Consider the following 16,229-nt stretch of genomic DNA (forward strand, 5'->3'; position numbering starts at 1 on the left):
ATGCAAGAAGTAAATTGGGCCTGCTATCATATTAATTAGTGTTGTGCTCTAGTTTACCGAAGTATCCTACTGTTATATCGTGTAACATACCGACAACACTATATACCCATATTATAATTATGCGAAAGTGTGTTTGTTTGTTGGTTTATTGGTTTCTTGGTTTGTTGTTTTGTCGTTCAACACGGAGCAACGGATCGACGATTTTTGTATGGGTTTGTATTTTAGAGGCATGGAGAGTGACATAGGCTACTTTTTATCTCAAAAAATCAAAGAGTTCCCACGGGATTTTTAAAAACCTAAGTCCCCACGTGTCATGAGTATCATCCTGTACTGTATGTTATAATTATTATAACCGGATTGGACCTCAGCCTTTCACGACGGACTGATCTACGAAAAGGCTAATAAATTTAGGATCTCTAAATTTGCCCTCAATGGTAATCAACTGGTGTTTTTAACTCTATCTCTTCTGTTACGTCAATATTAAAATCATAGGTCTATGGTGACAGCTATAATCGTGTTTATCAAGAATTTTAATGAGCATGCAATATATCAAACTGCTCCAATAAAAGGAAGTACTTCTAGAGTCTATGAGTATTTTTATGCGTAATTTATTTCTCACTACTTCCTCGTTTGCAGATTCCCAGCCATATCGTATTATGTAACTACCAACTAGGGTGTTTTTCTCAAGGAAAGTTTCCCAGTGTGTTTTCTTGGCAGGAAGTTATAACACCGACGACGTCCCTGATGGCACAGTGGTGAGCGCTGTAGTCTTATAAGTGGGAGGTTCCGGGTTTAATTCCCGGCAGTGGCAACTCGGGAATCTATACTAATAAATAAAATTGGAGTGTCTGTCTGTAATTTCGAAATAACTACCTCATATTAAGCTCATATGGTTATTTAAACGATACCATAACCGAATCACACGTTTTTAAAATTTTTGTCTGTCTGTCTGTCTGTCTGTTTGAAAAGGCTAATCTTGGGAACGGCTGAACCGATTTTGACGGGATTTTCACAGATAAGTAGAGAATTGACCAGGGAGTAACATAGGCTACTTTATTAACCGACTTTCAAAAAGGGAGTTGTGTTTTTCTACCTATGTACACCGAAATCTCCGAGATTTCTGAACCGATTTGCGTCATTTCTTTTTTAATCGATAGAGAAACTTTGCGACATTGTTTCATAAAAAATTTGGATTCCAACTCCGCAATCCTGATGCTGCAGGGGATCTGACCAATCCACGCGGGCGAAGCTGCGGGCATCAGCTAGTTTATAATAACTATCTAAATTGTCTTTAGTTTGGTCTGGTGGAAGGCTACGGCCGTGGCTAGTTACCACTCTACTGGCAAAGCCTGGCCGCCAAGAGGTTTAGCGTTTCGGTAAATTGTAGAGACCAATAAGGGGTAGGGTTTAAAATAAACTTCTGTACCCTGCCAAGTTAGCTCGCTTCCATCTTAGACTGCATTATCACGTCCCACCAGGTGAGATTGCAGTCAAGAGCTAACTTGTAATCGATAAAAAAACATCATTGCAAAGCGATAGTTGATTCATGATTCATAGATATTTGCCCTAAAATCGGTCAAAATTAGGGTTCCGTACCTCTAAAGGAAAAACGGAACCCCTATAGGATCACTTTTTGTCTGTCTGTCCGTCTGTCCGTCTGTCGTGTCTGTCAAGAAAACTAGTAATACTAGACTAAACATAATAGTTTTTGATTTATCGTGCAAAATGTTGGAAAAATACCCAAGTACGGAACCCTTGCGAGTCTGACTCGCACTTGGCTGGTTTTTTTATTGGTTGCTTATAGCGACAATATAGAAATACACATTCTATGAAAACAACTCTTATTACGGTTCACGAGATATACCCGTTGACAGACAGACGGACGGACGAACAGCGGAGGCTTAGTAATGAGGTCCCGTTGGCACCATTCGGGTATGGAGCCTTATCAAAACTCTTATCCCGAGTTCCATGGAACAGACGTGTACATCACGCGGTTTCTTATCAAAACACGGTCAAGGTCGCCCGGCCTACCAATTATTATAATACTAAGCAGTAATGACCTTTTTGCATTATCACCACATTCCTCGTTTACGCAACTACGCAACAAACTGTGTTTGTGCAACGTTTCTGAGCTACGGTGTGACAAACGGCGCGACAGATAATCTGAATTCAATGGAAATGTCACTGGGCTTTGCGAAACCCGATTCTAATTAATTTTTGAATAAATACCGATAGTAATAATTTAAAATATGAAAGGAAAAGCTAACTGGCTGATCTATTAACGCTCAGCTCAAACAACTGGACGAATCAGGCTGAGGTATGCAGATAGCTATTATGACGTAGACATCCGCTAAGAAAGGATTTTTGAAAATTCAACCCCTAAGGGGTTAAAATAGGGGCTTGAAAATTGTGTAGTTCACGCCTCCACGCGGACAATGTCGCCGGCATAAGCTAGTAAGTCAGTAAGTAAGACATAGGTATGTTTCGTTGTTTGTAAACCCAAGTAACTAAAATAAATTATTTTATTTATCGATAGATAAATTATTTATCATTGATGAAGCTGTTAAGATACCTTTGTTTCTAGCTAGGTACTTTTTGGACCTTCAGGGTAAGACAAGTATAAGTACCTATATTATATTCAAATTTTCATATTTGTTTGAATCGACGACCAATTTCAGTAGGTAAATAATATAGAATACAAAACGAGTAGCAAAAGATTTATCATAGTTATCTTTTTTGATTGGTTTTTCCAATGTTTGATATATTATTTTATGCAAGGAATAAATACCTTTGATATCATGGACTTCCGCAAAGTAACGCCCGCTTCTATACAATTTATTATTTTAGTTCGCTGATAAGTTTCTGTATTGATTCAAGAAACAGAGCAAACAAAATAGTTTTTTGTCATATGTAAAAGTGTTTTATCAGCGAATAACAATGATAAAGCTAAATATACACAATCGTACTCAAAAGATTAGGTTTTTATGTTATGTTATTTTAATATGATTATAATATAAATCATAAATCATTTGTATTATTAGTTACAGACTACATTCTTACTGTCATTGACTAAGAGCCAGCGTGTGCCAGACCTTCGTTATTTTATAAAAGCTAAAAGTTTCTCTGCGTATTGCCCCCAACAAAGGGAAAAAATTTACGTCAAAATGTAAAGTCATAGATGATTATTTACTCATAAGATACCACAAAAAAAAAACCTAAAATAATTCCTGTAATGTTTAAAAGTTCGCAAGATTGCAAATAAAACATCTGACTGACGCTAGAGGTCAACGAACGTTGCATAGATAGGTGTCACGGGGTCAATGCCGCGTTGTAGGCGGGCATTGACCTGAGTTTTGGTCGCTTACATTGCGGGTTTGGAAAATACTAAATTACTAAAACTCTTGTAGTTTAATAGTAATTTAGGCAATATAAGCCAAATGATTAGATTGTGTTTAAATAGTATAATATGATTATGAAGTAGTTCTAAGTTTTTGCTAGCTTTCTAATTACATCCTGTATAAAATATGTATAGCAATGAATATCATTGTTCTATCATTATAATAATATTTGTCCCAATATCACTTACATGGATTTTTAACCGGCTTCCAAAAAGGAGGTGGTTCTCAATTCGGCCCGTTTTTTTTGTGATAATAAAACGTGTAAGTAATATATTAGGATTTTACATTTTAGGAGGACTGAAAATGCTCTACAAAACAAGTAAAAGGAAAATTATTTCAATATTAATATTATGTAATTATTTAAAATAACATTGTTAACCGCTAAACCATTGAGTTCGAGTGACGTCAATTGAATTGATGACGTCACAGTTTTTTTGTCTGCCAACCTCCATTGTCACCGTGAATGCGTGACCAAAATTTAGATTTCATTCATTCATTAATATTTTGGATTTTGATAAGCTATTCATGATGCGAAGAGCTGATAGCCTAGTGAAGTGATGATGACCCAGTGGCACTAGTACTTAAGACGTTGCCCTACCATTTTTTTTTTGTGGGGTTCGGGTTCGATACTGGCCACGCACGAAACTGGGACGGATTTGGGATTGAATTTTCAAAAATTCTTTCTTAGCTGATGTCTATAATTGTCTACGTCATTATGGTTTAAGCAATTTGGCATATACAGGGTGGAATTTTGTAATGCCACCTGAAGGGAAAGTACTCTTAATACTGTAGATAGAAAATTTTACTCAAAGAAAACATTCCTTTATTTTTGAATATAAAAAAAAACTGCATTCAAAGATTTTCAAAAATTCCCGCGAGCCGAGGTATGGTAAGCGAATTTTTGAAAATCTTTGAATGCAGTTTTCTTTTTATTCAAAAATAAATAAATTTTCTATCTACATTATTAAGAATACTTTCCCTTCAGGTGGCATTACAAAATTCCACCCTGTAGAATAACTATCTGGTCTATACCAAATTGCTTGCAGCTCGATCCGTCCAGTAACCTACAATTAACCTGTTTTAAGTAAGCAGTTTGAGCTGTGCGTTGATAGATCAGTTAGTCAGTCAGTTTATTAACCGATTTAGCGTTCCGGTACGAATTACGATACCGTGTGGAAACCAAAGGAGTATGGGTTTAATGAAAACTGCCATTCCCCTTCCAGGTTAGCCCACTTCCATCTTAGACTGCATCATCACTTACCAGCAGGTGATATTGCAGTCAAGCGCTAACTTGTATTTGAATAAATAAAAAATAAGATAAATGCTTTCATATTATATTTAGATGACTGTATGAGCGTTGCCTATCTGGAGTACTAAATATCTTTGTTATCTTGTAACAAAACAGATTTAGATCGTATCCAGTCAGAACCCAGTCATATCCGTAGCCTAAACACAAGAAATACTGAGGAAACAAAATGAGTAAAACATATTTGTGGGTGGGAAGTGGGAATATGAGTCAACTTCTGAAAAACGCCTGAACCTCTGAATCACTTCGAATTGCGATAGCACAGTTCGATTTGATAGTATGATGTGCGTGGACTACTTTTCAGTTTGACATCCAAACTATTTTTATTTTTAACCCCCGACCCAAAAAGAGGGGTGTTATAAGTTTGACGTGTGTATCTGTCTGTGTCATCGTAGCTCTTATACCAATGAACCGATTTTAATTTAGTTTTTGTTTGAAAGGTGGCTTTGATCGAGAGTGTTCTTAGCTATAATCCAAGAAAATCGGTTCAGTCGTTTGAAAGTTATCAGCTCTTTTCTAGTTACTGTAACCTTCACTTGTCGGGGGTGTTATACATTTTTAATTTACACTTGTTATTTTTATGGTTCCGTACCTCAAAAAGAAAAAGGAACCCTTATAGAATCACTTCGTTGTCTTTCTGTCTGTCAAGAAAAGTGAATCAAAAGCTATCGGGTAGGTACTTCCCGTTCCTAAGATTTGGCTGGTAAGTAGGTCTTAAAGCACAAGTAAAAGAAAAAATCCGAAAACTGTGAATTTGTGGTTACATCACAAAAAATTAAAAGCGTTGTTTATTACGGTATGGAACCTTTCGTTTGCGAGTTCGACTCGCATTGGCCGGTTTATGTTTGATCAGATGCTAATAGTAGGTAGCCCAATCACAGGTAGATACCAGATAGTCCGAATCAAACAACATTGACCTAAAGCATGCGTTTACACTGTACTAACGGACTGAGACTCGTGGGAACCGATCCTATCGATTAGACCACGTTCAAATGTCATTGCTATGGCCAAGTTTGCCTCTTGATGCTTGTCTTCTTAAATGTTGAAAATAGAACCTTAAAATGCTATAATCCGCTAGATCAGACAAATCTGATTGGTGCAACATGCAGCATGCAATATGCACCGCCCGTCCTCCCACTGCTAAACATGCAGGAAAAGCCAGCCACCAAGCAGCACTCCCACGCAGCACCACACAAATCCAAAACTACTCGACATATCGCATGCTACATGTCGCACCATACAGATTTGTCTGGTTTGGCGGATTATAGCAAATTAAGCTTTTGGTTCCTTGTTTGTCTTCAGGTGTTTATCATGTTTGTGTCGATTTATCGCCAATGTTATAATAAGACGGGTAGATTCCTTATTTTTTTCGCTGGAGAAAATGTTCTTACGCACAAAAGCGTCTCCAGGTCTTTAAACCACCATAACTCATACAAAAACCTAAAAACAAATAAACAAACATATTTTCGCATTTTAAATAATATGAGCAGTGATCATATTTGTATATTGGTGTCGATTTACACAAGTGAGACATTGGTGTGCAAACGGTTAAGAATGACCTCTAAAGTTTTTAGCAACAAAATATATGGCTACGGAACCCTACCTTTTACGTGTTTTTATACGCACTTGATCAGTTGTTAAGAAATTACATTATTTACCTATTCATTCGTAATTTGCTCTCAATAATTCGCACTTATTATCACAATCGCAGTTGTATAATAATGTATTGAATACGAAATATCCTACTCTACCACCACCTGCGCCGGCGCCTCCGCCTTCGCTCCAAACACCTTGCCTATTCCAAACATTCAAATAATCTCTAATGTTTACACAATAAAGACTATTTTCGTATTTAATTTTACTCACTCCATTTGCCCACTGTACTTCAATATAAACTTTAAAACCATAAAGGCTGTCGATGAGAATTCGCGCACAACCTCCAGTCGCCTACCGTACGATCTCTAAAGGCTCTAAAGCTTTAGTGTTAAGAGCTATTATCGTTTAGCAACTTTGCTTATTGTACGCGCTGATCGACAAGGACGATTATTCATACCGTTTAGCTTTATTGCAGTAATAAATAGTGAATTTAGTTAATACTGAGTGACATAGTTAGCCGGGCCCACGCGAACCCGTCGATCAATTAACCGGGTAGGTACAAGTTATAATTGCTTGACTTGCTTGTAACACTTGACTAACAATAGCTCAGTGATTTCGGGGGCGGACTGAAATCCACGGGTTCATAAGAAGTTTATGTAAAACATTGACTTTAATGTATGGAACCGCTACTTATTTCAAAAGTACGACTCTAAATCGAAATTTCAATCTATTAGTCGCGGGCAAAACCTAATCTCAAAAAAAAAAAAACATTAAGTAAGTAAAAGTAAGTAAATATGTAATAACAGAGCCTTTCCTTCTGCGTCACTCGGGAACCATCTTGGGACTGTCGCTAGTCAAACACAGTTCTTCGGTTTCTACTATTGTACCATTACTAAGATATTCACTTATTTTAAGATTCACAATGATATCATTCTATTCTACATGCATTTTACATATTTTATAATTGTATACATTATTTTATAATACTTGTATTTATTTATGATATCTAACATATGTAAATGAATAAATAAAAAATGAATAAGTAAGATATTCTTAGTCTTTAAAGTTAGTTAGTTTTTAAAGGAAATATTGAAAATTATAATTGAAAAAAAAGAAAAAACGCTTTTTTTTGTAAGTTGTGCTAACACATCACATTATGTATTACCTAAGGGTTACATACAAAAACATTTAGATCGAATCGAAAATTCAAGACGTTGGACGTTAAAACGGGGCAATAGTCAAGCATTTATGGACTTGTTACTTTTAAACACAGCTTTTAACAGGGCTCTCTCCGTCACTCGTTTCATACAATCGTAGTTCCAATTTCATTTGAATATTAAGCAACCAAAGTCCATGAAATTTTGCAGAAATTGTAACTGAACTAACGGGGTCCTAAGAAACTCTACCCTATTTTTCCTTCGTAACTTTCTAAAGATTAAGTTTTAAAACAATTTCTTTAAAGTGGCACGTGTATCGTATAGTGGTAGGACCCCTTGTGGTGTTGTGTCCATAATAATCCAAGAACTTTTAGAGCGTCGGAAATAATGAGTTCATCAGACTTAAACGACTTTACGGAGTTCGAGTATAGAAATTGTGTGTTTGCGTATAATATCTCCCATGAATTCGGTCCGGCAAGACTATTGCCAGTGCTAACTGAGTTCGAGTATTGAACATGTGTTGTTTGTGCATGAATACTTATTTAGCATTTGGTCTTATAAGATAAATGCTAGTTCGAGATTCAAAAAGGTGTGTTCCCGCTTAGAACCGTATTAAACTATGAAAGGATCATGAGAATGCTCTTACATGACAACACTTCATATAGAGCCCTACTTATTAGATGTATGCACGTGGTGTGTGTGTGTGTGTTTGTGCTCCTTCCTTCGTAAAGGAAGAAGTTGTGTAGCGGCACCATTCACTCCAGTTGGCGTAAAAAGGGTTTGAGTGAATGATGGTACGTAGCTCCACCACGCCACGTACGGTGAGCTTCTGCCTTCCCTTGGTATCCCATCGACATACTGGGACCCTCGACAAATCAAGAGATCAATATGGCACATAAAATACCAAAGAACAGTAGCTCCCCCCCCCCCCCCCCCCACACACGTCATCATCCAAATAAACAGCGCAGCGTATGCAAGCATACTTTAGGAAGTGGTGCGTTCCACTTATGATCCCACGTTGCAGCCGAAGCTGAAATAGCATTTTTATAGTGGTGCCCTCCCACTACAGACCTGTAATAGGTTTCAAGGTCGGGTCAGACTCACTGCGGGAATATCCACAGGCCTTAACCCAACCTTCAGTATGTATGCATTAGCGTAATTTTGTATGGGTATGTTATTAATATTGGGTAACCACCACAAGGCGGTTAAGTATTCCAACAAATGTCAGAATACAAACAGAACATCAGCATTACCTGCCCTCTATGGTCAGTCTGTTATTAAAGCACATTAGAATCATCTCAGCAAAGGATTCACAAAGCGCCTAAGACACTAGGGCTCTCCTTAGTTAGGATTGACAAAGCATCAAAGGCACCAGGGACCCTCGCATAAGTTTCTTCCAACGCGCTCTGTCATATGTCAGATAGTTAGTTAATATCACCGAAAGCCATCTCAAGCAAAGATCACGGAACATCCGGAGGACACGCGGTTCTCCCCGCCTGAGCAGCCACGTCGTCAACAGTTCAAACATAAATCGCTTTTAGATCTTAGGAGGTATCGCCCCTATATAACAAATATATCTGTGTAATTAAAGTGGTCCCTTCTATTAGAATATTTGCTTAGAGTGTTTGTCTCCAAGCACCAACTTGGTCCGTGTTCAGTATTCTTTAATATAAACTTTATGTATCGCCCCAGTACAGAAGTTAAACAAATTGATTATCTCCGTTCGTTACGACGTTCACACAGACACCGCCGCCGATGCAAACGCACGCGGTCCCGCCGTGCGAGTTACGTCGTTTTGATTTCGACGCTCGAGCACTAACGCCCGCGCACACATCGTTCGCGACGCAATTCGACCTCAGTCGATCGTGCCGCTGCATCACCGACATGCCAAACCGTGTTTGCCTCTTTTCGAAAATGCGGACGGCCCACATTAAGATTGAAACGTCTAATGGAATTAATTTTATGTTCGTATGTGTAAGTACATCTCTATAAGTATTCACTGACCTGATTTTGATAAAATTGAAGCAAAAATTTTAATACTATTTTTTATATAATTTTTTTTTTAACACTTTGGTGTAAAATCTAGGGTCGTTACAACATATTCTAGAAACTAATATCTGTGTCTGTGGTGTTTTAGATTTTTCTTAAAATATGTAGTTTTAAAATTACAGGGGCTCAAGATTTGTATGAAAATGTTTAAGACCGCGTAACTTTGAAACCGAATATTTTAACAGAAATCTGGAAAACCACAGACATAGATAATAGTTTCTAAAATATGTCTGCAAAATTTCATGGGCTTTGGTTGCTTAATATTCAAATGAAATTGGAACTACTACGATTATATGAAACGAGTGACGGAGAGAGCTCTGTTAAACACAGCTTTTAAAACCTTTTGAGACTAACCTAATCACCTTACGTAAAGCTTGTTCGTGCATCAGTTACCAAATGTGCAAAAATGAGCAAAAAACAATAGTTACCAAATGTTTGCTCGGCAGAGTGTTGCGTTGTGCTAATGAGACGAGCAAATCTGACAAGGTCGCTACTTGGCGATGTTGCATGATATTAATAAGCATTTCAGTTTGAAACCATAAATAAACACAAAAGTTTATAAAGCAAACATTATTTCTAACGAGTAAAAGTTACAGCCTAGAATAAAAAGCCTCAACGGTTATAGGAGCGGACTAAAATTCGAAAGGTCGGCGGTTCAAATCAAACCCCACCCGTTGCACTATTGTCGTACCCACTCCTAGCACAAGCTTAACGCTTAGTTGGAGGGGAAAGAGGAATGTTAGTCATGATTAAAAATGGCTAATATTCTTTAAAAAAAATGATGTCCAAAGTTTCGTCCGCGTGCATTTAAAAAATCCCGTGGGAACTCTTTCAGTTTCAAGTGTGCTTTTTTGTCCTTCAAAACGGTCACAATAGAGCAAGAGATCAATTTGATTGAGTACTAGAGGATGCCTGCGACTTCGTCCGCGTGGATTTAGGTTTTGAAGATCCCGTCGGAACTGTTTGATTTTCCGGGATAAAAGTTGCCTATGTCAATTACAGGGACGCAAGCTACCTAGGTACCAATTTCATACAAATCGGTTAAACTGTTGGGCCGTGAAAAGGTAGCAGACAGACACACTTTCGCATTTATAATATTAAGTATGGAGTATGCATTATAAAAATAAAAAACCCAACATGATAAGTCGCGGATATCAAATCAGCCAATAGTGCTATATGATAGTGTTTAATTTTAATTAAGAGAAAAGCATGTTGGTGCCTGCGAGTACCTACCTAACTACTTTCTCAGTACAGCTACTCAGAAAATATTATCATTTCCCTAACAAACCCCTTTAACTTATATCTATTAAAGTAGAGACATTGCAAACATAACAGACATTTGACGATTTAAATGCCTATTAGGCTATTTATATAAATAATATGTAAATGAGGTATTGAGTTTAGTATACTGGCATACGAGAAGTGCATTCACTTTGCACTAAATTCCAATTGAAATTCCAAAAAGACGCATTCCAATAAATTAACAATGCACAATGTCAACGCATTCCAGTCGGTATTAGGCGATCTAAATTCCAGCTTGCGTAGCTTTAGGGCGTGGTAACCAAATTCCAGGAATACCTTCCGGTAGATAGGTAGCTACCTATACTAACGAATGTTGGAAGTTCTCCAGAGGTCATGTATTTTTCTTGTCAACGTAAACATGACCTTATATGGTAATTATTTTGTAGTTAATTAACAGAGCTCTCTCCGTCACTTACTCCATACAATCGTAGTTCCCATTTCATTTGAATATTAAGCAACCAAAGTCCATGAAATTTTGCAGACATAGTCTAGAAACTAATATCTGTGTCTGTGGTGTTTTAGATTTTTCTAAAAATATGTAGTTTTAAAATTACAGGGGCTCAAAGATTTGTATTTTTCTTTAAAAAAAGGCCCAACTTTGTGCTCGTTTTTCTAGACAACGAAGCAATTTAATGAAATTTGGAAAAACCACAGACCTAGAAAATTTAATGAATATTATGTAGTAAAAAAATTATCGTTATATATTTTATATTGTTATAATTATGTGGGAACTACGAAAACCAGAAATTACACCCAGAAATCTTGAAAATTTCGTGCTGTCTCGATTTGTGCAAGCGGGGTGGTGAAGTGCGGGGGACGACACGTGAAACTGACAGAAACGGACAGTCTAAACACACGGGCCACATTTAGACTGCACCCGACTCCAAACTTGTCGATAGGTCTAACTAAATACATTTCAACTTGCGTTAGACGTATGCGTTACCTACTCAGACGTTGCCTGTAGATAAAAATATGTCTCATGTTTGCTGGCAATAGCGTATGCATCAAACCCTGCAAGTTGCAACTCTCTTGTAACCTATTCCTCACGCAATACGCACAGCTTTAATATTATAATTTTTGACAATGTATACTATATGTAATGCCATATCACAGGTCACTCTCTGATTTATTGCTAACAATTTACTTCCAAATGCAAAGAAATCTAAGTGTGTTGAATTCACACTGCCCAATACCAGGACCTTAAATGACATAAATTCATTGATAAATAATCATATGTTGAAAATAAAGGAGAACCCCGTGTTTCTCGGTATAATGTTAGATGCAAAGCTTCTATGGAACACCCACATATCAACACTTGATGGTAAACTCAGCTCTGCTGCTTACACTGTTAGAAAAATTCGACAGGTACTGACGTGGAAACTGCAAAAATTGTATATTTTGCCTATTTTCACTGTATTATGTCTTACGGACTCTTTCTATGAGATAAAGCGGTAGATATTGAGAAAAAAATGTATTACAGAAAAGGACAGGACGTGCAATTTATAATTTAAAACCGCGCGCTGCCATACAATAAAAATATAAGGAAATAAGTACCTTATCTATTATCTTATAGTAGCTTCTAAATATATTTACAACTAGCTAATGCCCGCAGCTTCGCTCGCGTGGATTTAGGTTTTTAAAAATCCCGATCCTTTCATTTCCCAGAACAAAAGTTGCCTCTCCGTAATAGCCCGTCCCCGGGATGCAACTTGTTTCTGTATCACGTAAGAATATTTAAACGGATTATCCTTTTCAAATCCCGAGGGATCACCAGGATTTAGGAATGCAATTTCTTACAGCATCAGGGTTGAGGTCAACGACAAAGTGTTTACTTGGTATAGATACCTTCAATATCAATTAATAATCGACACTTTTTAAATCCCATTAGCTTTAGTAGTCAGGTCCCCTGCAACATCAGGATTGAGGAGTTGGAATCCAAATTTTTTATTGAACAATGTCGCAAACTTTCTTTATCGATTAAAAAAACTACCCAAAATTACGCAGTTAGGTTACCTGCCAAATTTCATGGTTTTGAGTCAACGGGAAGTACCCTAGAGGTTTTCTTGACACACACGACAGACAGAGAGATAGACAACAAAGTGATCCTATAAGAGTTCCGTTTTTCATTTTGAGGTACGAAACCCTAGAAAACGTAGGAACGGCATTCCGAACCAGTGGTAAATTTTTCTGACCATCCAAAAACACTTTGAAGTTTACCTAAAAGTTTACAGGAATAAAAATTTATCATTGTATTCCATTCCATTTCATTCTATTCCATTCTGTTCAAAGATAAATAGATAATAAAAATATTTGTCACCGAAACAATAATTTACGATACATCGACCAATATCAATTTTACTGATGACAATCTGACTATTACCAAAGTGAACGACTACTATAATATCTATTATATACGACTAACATAATATGTATTATAAATTGTGTGCCGTTTGCATTCTCACTAGGTTCTCATTAAGTTTGTTTTATTTGGTTAAACTTTCTGGCATTTATATTGTTATGACGTTTAATTGGCAAACAGTCTGTTTATTGGCTGAAACTCAAAAATTCAGCCAATCACAACAAAGAAAATATTGTAATAATGATTGATGCAGCTTTCTGTAATTGAAAACAAAATATTTGACATTAACTTGAATGTGACAGTGTTTTCCGAATAGGGTTGCCAGAGGCCCCGTATTTTACTGGTTACCCCGTATGTCAGGATAGAGAAACCGGTAATTATGAAAATAAAATACGGGGCAAATAAAACTAAATATTTTTAGGGTTCCGTAACTCAAAAGCAAAAAGAACTCTTATAGGATCACTTCGTTGTCTATCAGTCTGTCTGTCTTTCCGTCTGTCCGTCTGTCCATCTGTCCTTCTATCCGTCTGTCATGTGTTCATGAACAAATATTAGTATTTTCAATTTTCAAAGTAAGATAACTACATATATCAAGTGGGTTATCATATGAAAGGGCTTTACCTGTTCATTCTAAAACAGATTTTTATTTATTTTTATGCATATTTTTTTTAATGCATAACAGTTTTTGATTTCTCGTGTAAAATGTCGAAAAAAATACCCGAATCGGAACCCTCGGTGCGTGAGTCTGACTCGCACTTGGCTGGCGAAACCGAACACTGACGTTATGTCCAGTAGAAAGAATATTTTCCTTTTGCGGCAATGCGTAGCCGAAACCCACTCGATATTGATCATGGTCGTAGCCAAGGCGGCGGGGCTTGGTTTGAGGATGTTAGCCTTTTTTTATACAAGTTAGCCCGTGACTTTAATCTTTTCTAGTGGTAAGTGATGATGCAGTCTAATTTCTTGGCCGTTAGGGCCATACTAACCATATAACTAGCCATGACCGAAGCCTCCCACCAGACCAGAAATTTAGAAATGGCGACTGCGCCTGGGAAGCCGTCAAAAACCTAAGCCTAAAATAATACTTACACTATTTCTTGCATTTGCTTACCAATTTTTTTTTGGAAATATATCAAACATTTCGCGCTCACTTCACTCGCGCTTTGAATTTGTATTACTTGGTGTAAGCCCCGCAATTTCGTTTGCATGAATTTAGAGTTTTAAAAATTCCGTGGGGGATTTTCCGGGCTAAAAAGTTTATGTCTGGGATGCAAGTTACCTCTGAATAGTAAGTACCAAAATTTTGGTAAAGAAGATGGGCCGTGAAAGGGTAACAAATAGATAGGCAAATAGATATACTGTCGTATTTGTAATATTAGTATGGATAGGGAGCTTTAAAAATAAAATCTTGCTATGGCTAAACTCGTTTCCCTTTCACTTTAATTCTTTCTGTAATTGAACCAAAAACACTTACGCTCACTGCGCTCGCGCTTTTTTATTGTTGTATTTTATCTCACTGTCAAATTGAAAGGCGAAATTCCACTAACCAGGTAATTAGCCCATAAAGTTGAGCGAATGTTATTTTCCTCATGACAGGATTCAGTTCCGGCCCTGATAAAACCTCTCCCGAAATCGATTCCTGGCTACGGCCATAGTATTGATACTGTGAAGGTGGAATTACAAGTTAAATGTAAATTTAAGTTAAAATGCAAAGATTGTATGCATGAAATGTATAACATTTTGCTTTACAAAACTAGAGTTTTTAAAAGCTATTTAAATAAATAAATCTTTTATTTAAAATCACAGTTCACCAATCAAGACACGGCAACATACAGAGAAAAAATACAAAACTTACAAATAAACTGAAATATCTAAATAGGCTTTCCATGCATTTCAGAGAGAACCACCGCCTATTTCTTCAAATACTTCAAATTTTTAAATTTCTTCAAATCTAAACCCCGTATTTTTGATGGTGGTAGCCTGTAAATCAAAAAGAGGCAGGTGGCAACCCTACTTGCCACATGACATTACAGAATGAAAAATTGTTTTCATTACTCGGTAAGCCTACTGCCATAGTTTCACAGAAAGTGTGACGGTAGTTGTGACCTCTGATTGGTCGACTCTCTTTCACTATTTGCTAAAATTGATGATTGCAACAACAATTTTTTCTTTTTTGTAATCAAAAACAGAACACGGACGTCATACAGGTTGACTAATTGCAATCATTTCTGACCGGCTAACATTGTTCCGCTAGTGGCTCAAACTCACTGTCGCAGCAAGAACATGGTAAATTCAGCCAATCACAGCAATTAGAATTGGTTATCACAAATGCACCGATCTAGGAACCGAGAATACACGAACCAGGGCAGATAGAGATGAGAACAATAATATCATACGTAGGAAATCGACGGGGGATCGTTGACAATGATCCTCTTAAGATTTCGAGATAAGTAAATGACGTTAATTTATACGTGAATGTCATCGTATCGTATATATTTTATAGTAGAAGGTTTACTGACCCCTAAATATATTTTGGAGTGTACCTATTTATAATTACTTACTAATTAAGTTATAATTACCTATTTACTTTTTACCAAACCAGTGAAAGACCAGTGATAGATGCATTTGACGATTCATAAGTAGGTACCTACTTGTAAAAGATAATTGAATAAAAGTTTTTGATTTTTTTACGTATCAAACGATTGTTGTTTTTGTGTTATTTGAACTATATGTTTTTCATTTTCTAACACACAAGGATGCGAGTGTTCTAGCTCGCGCGCTCTTCGGCTCGGATCGATGACTGTGTGCGCGCGAAAAATCACACTAATATTATAAAGGCGAAAGTTTGTATGTGTGTGTGTGTGTGTGTGTGTGTGTGTATGTTTGTTACTCCTTCACGCAAAAACCACTGGACGGATTTGGCTGTAATTCAGAATGGAGATAGATAATATCCTGGATTAGCACATAGGCTACTTTTTATCCCGGAAAATCAAAGAGTTCCCACGGGATTTCGAAAAACCTAAATCCACGCGGACGAAGTCGCGGGCGTCAGTTAGTAAACA

The 16,229-nt window shown here is 36.9% G+C and overlaps 1 protein-coding gene across 1 annotated transcript in view; it reads left to right on the plus strand.

Annotated features, from left to right (window-relative positions):
- The window catches only part of LOC123871316 (GAS2-like protein pickled eggs), a 119,257-nt gene that overhangs the window by 18,794 nt on the left and 84,234 nt on the right, over nt 1-16,229 (plus strand). The gene's annotated exons all lie outside the window — the stretch shown is intronic.

Source organism: Maniola jurtina, chromosome 13 (genome assembly GCF_905333055.1).
Source record: "Maniola jurtina chromosome 13, ilManJurt1.1, whole genome shotgun sequence".
Classification (NCBI taxonomy): domain Eukaryota; kingdom Metazoa; phylum Arthropoda; class Insecta; order Lepidoptera; family Nymphalidae; genus Maniola; species Maniola jurtina.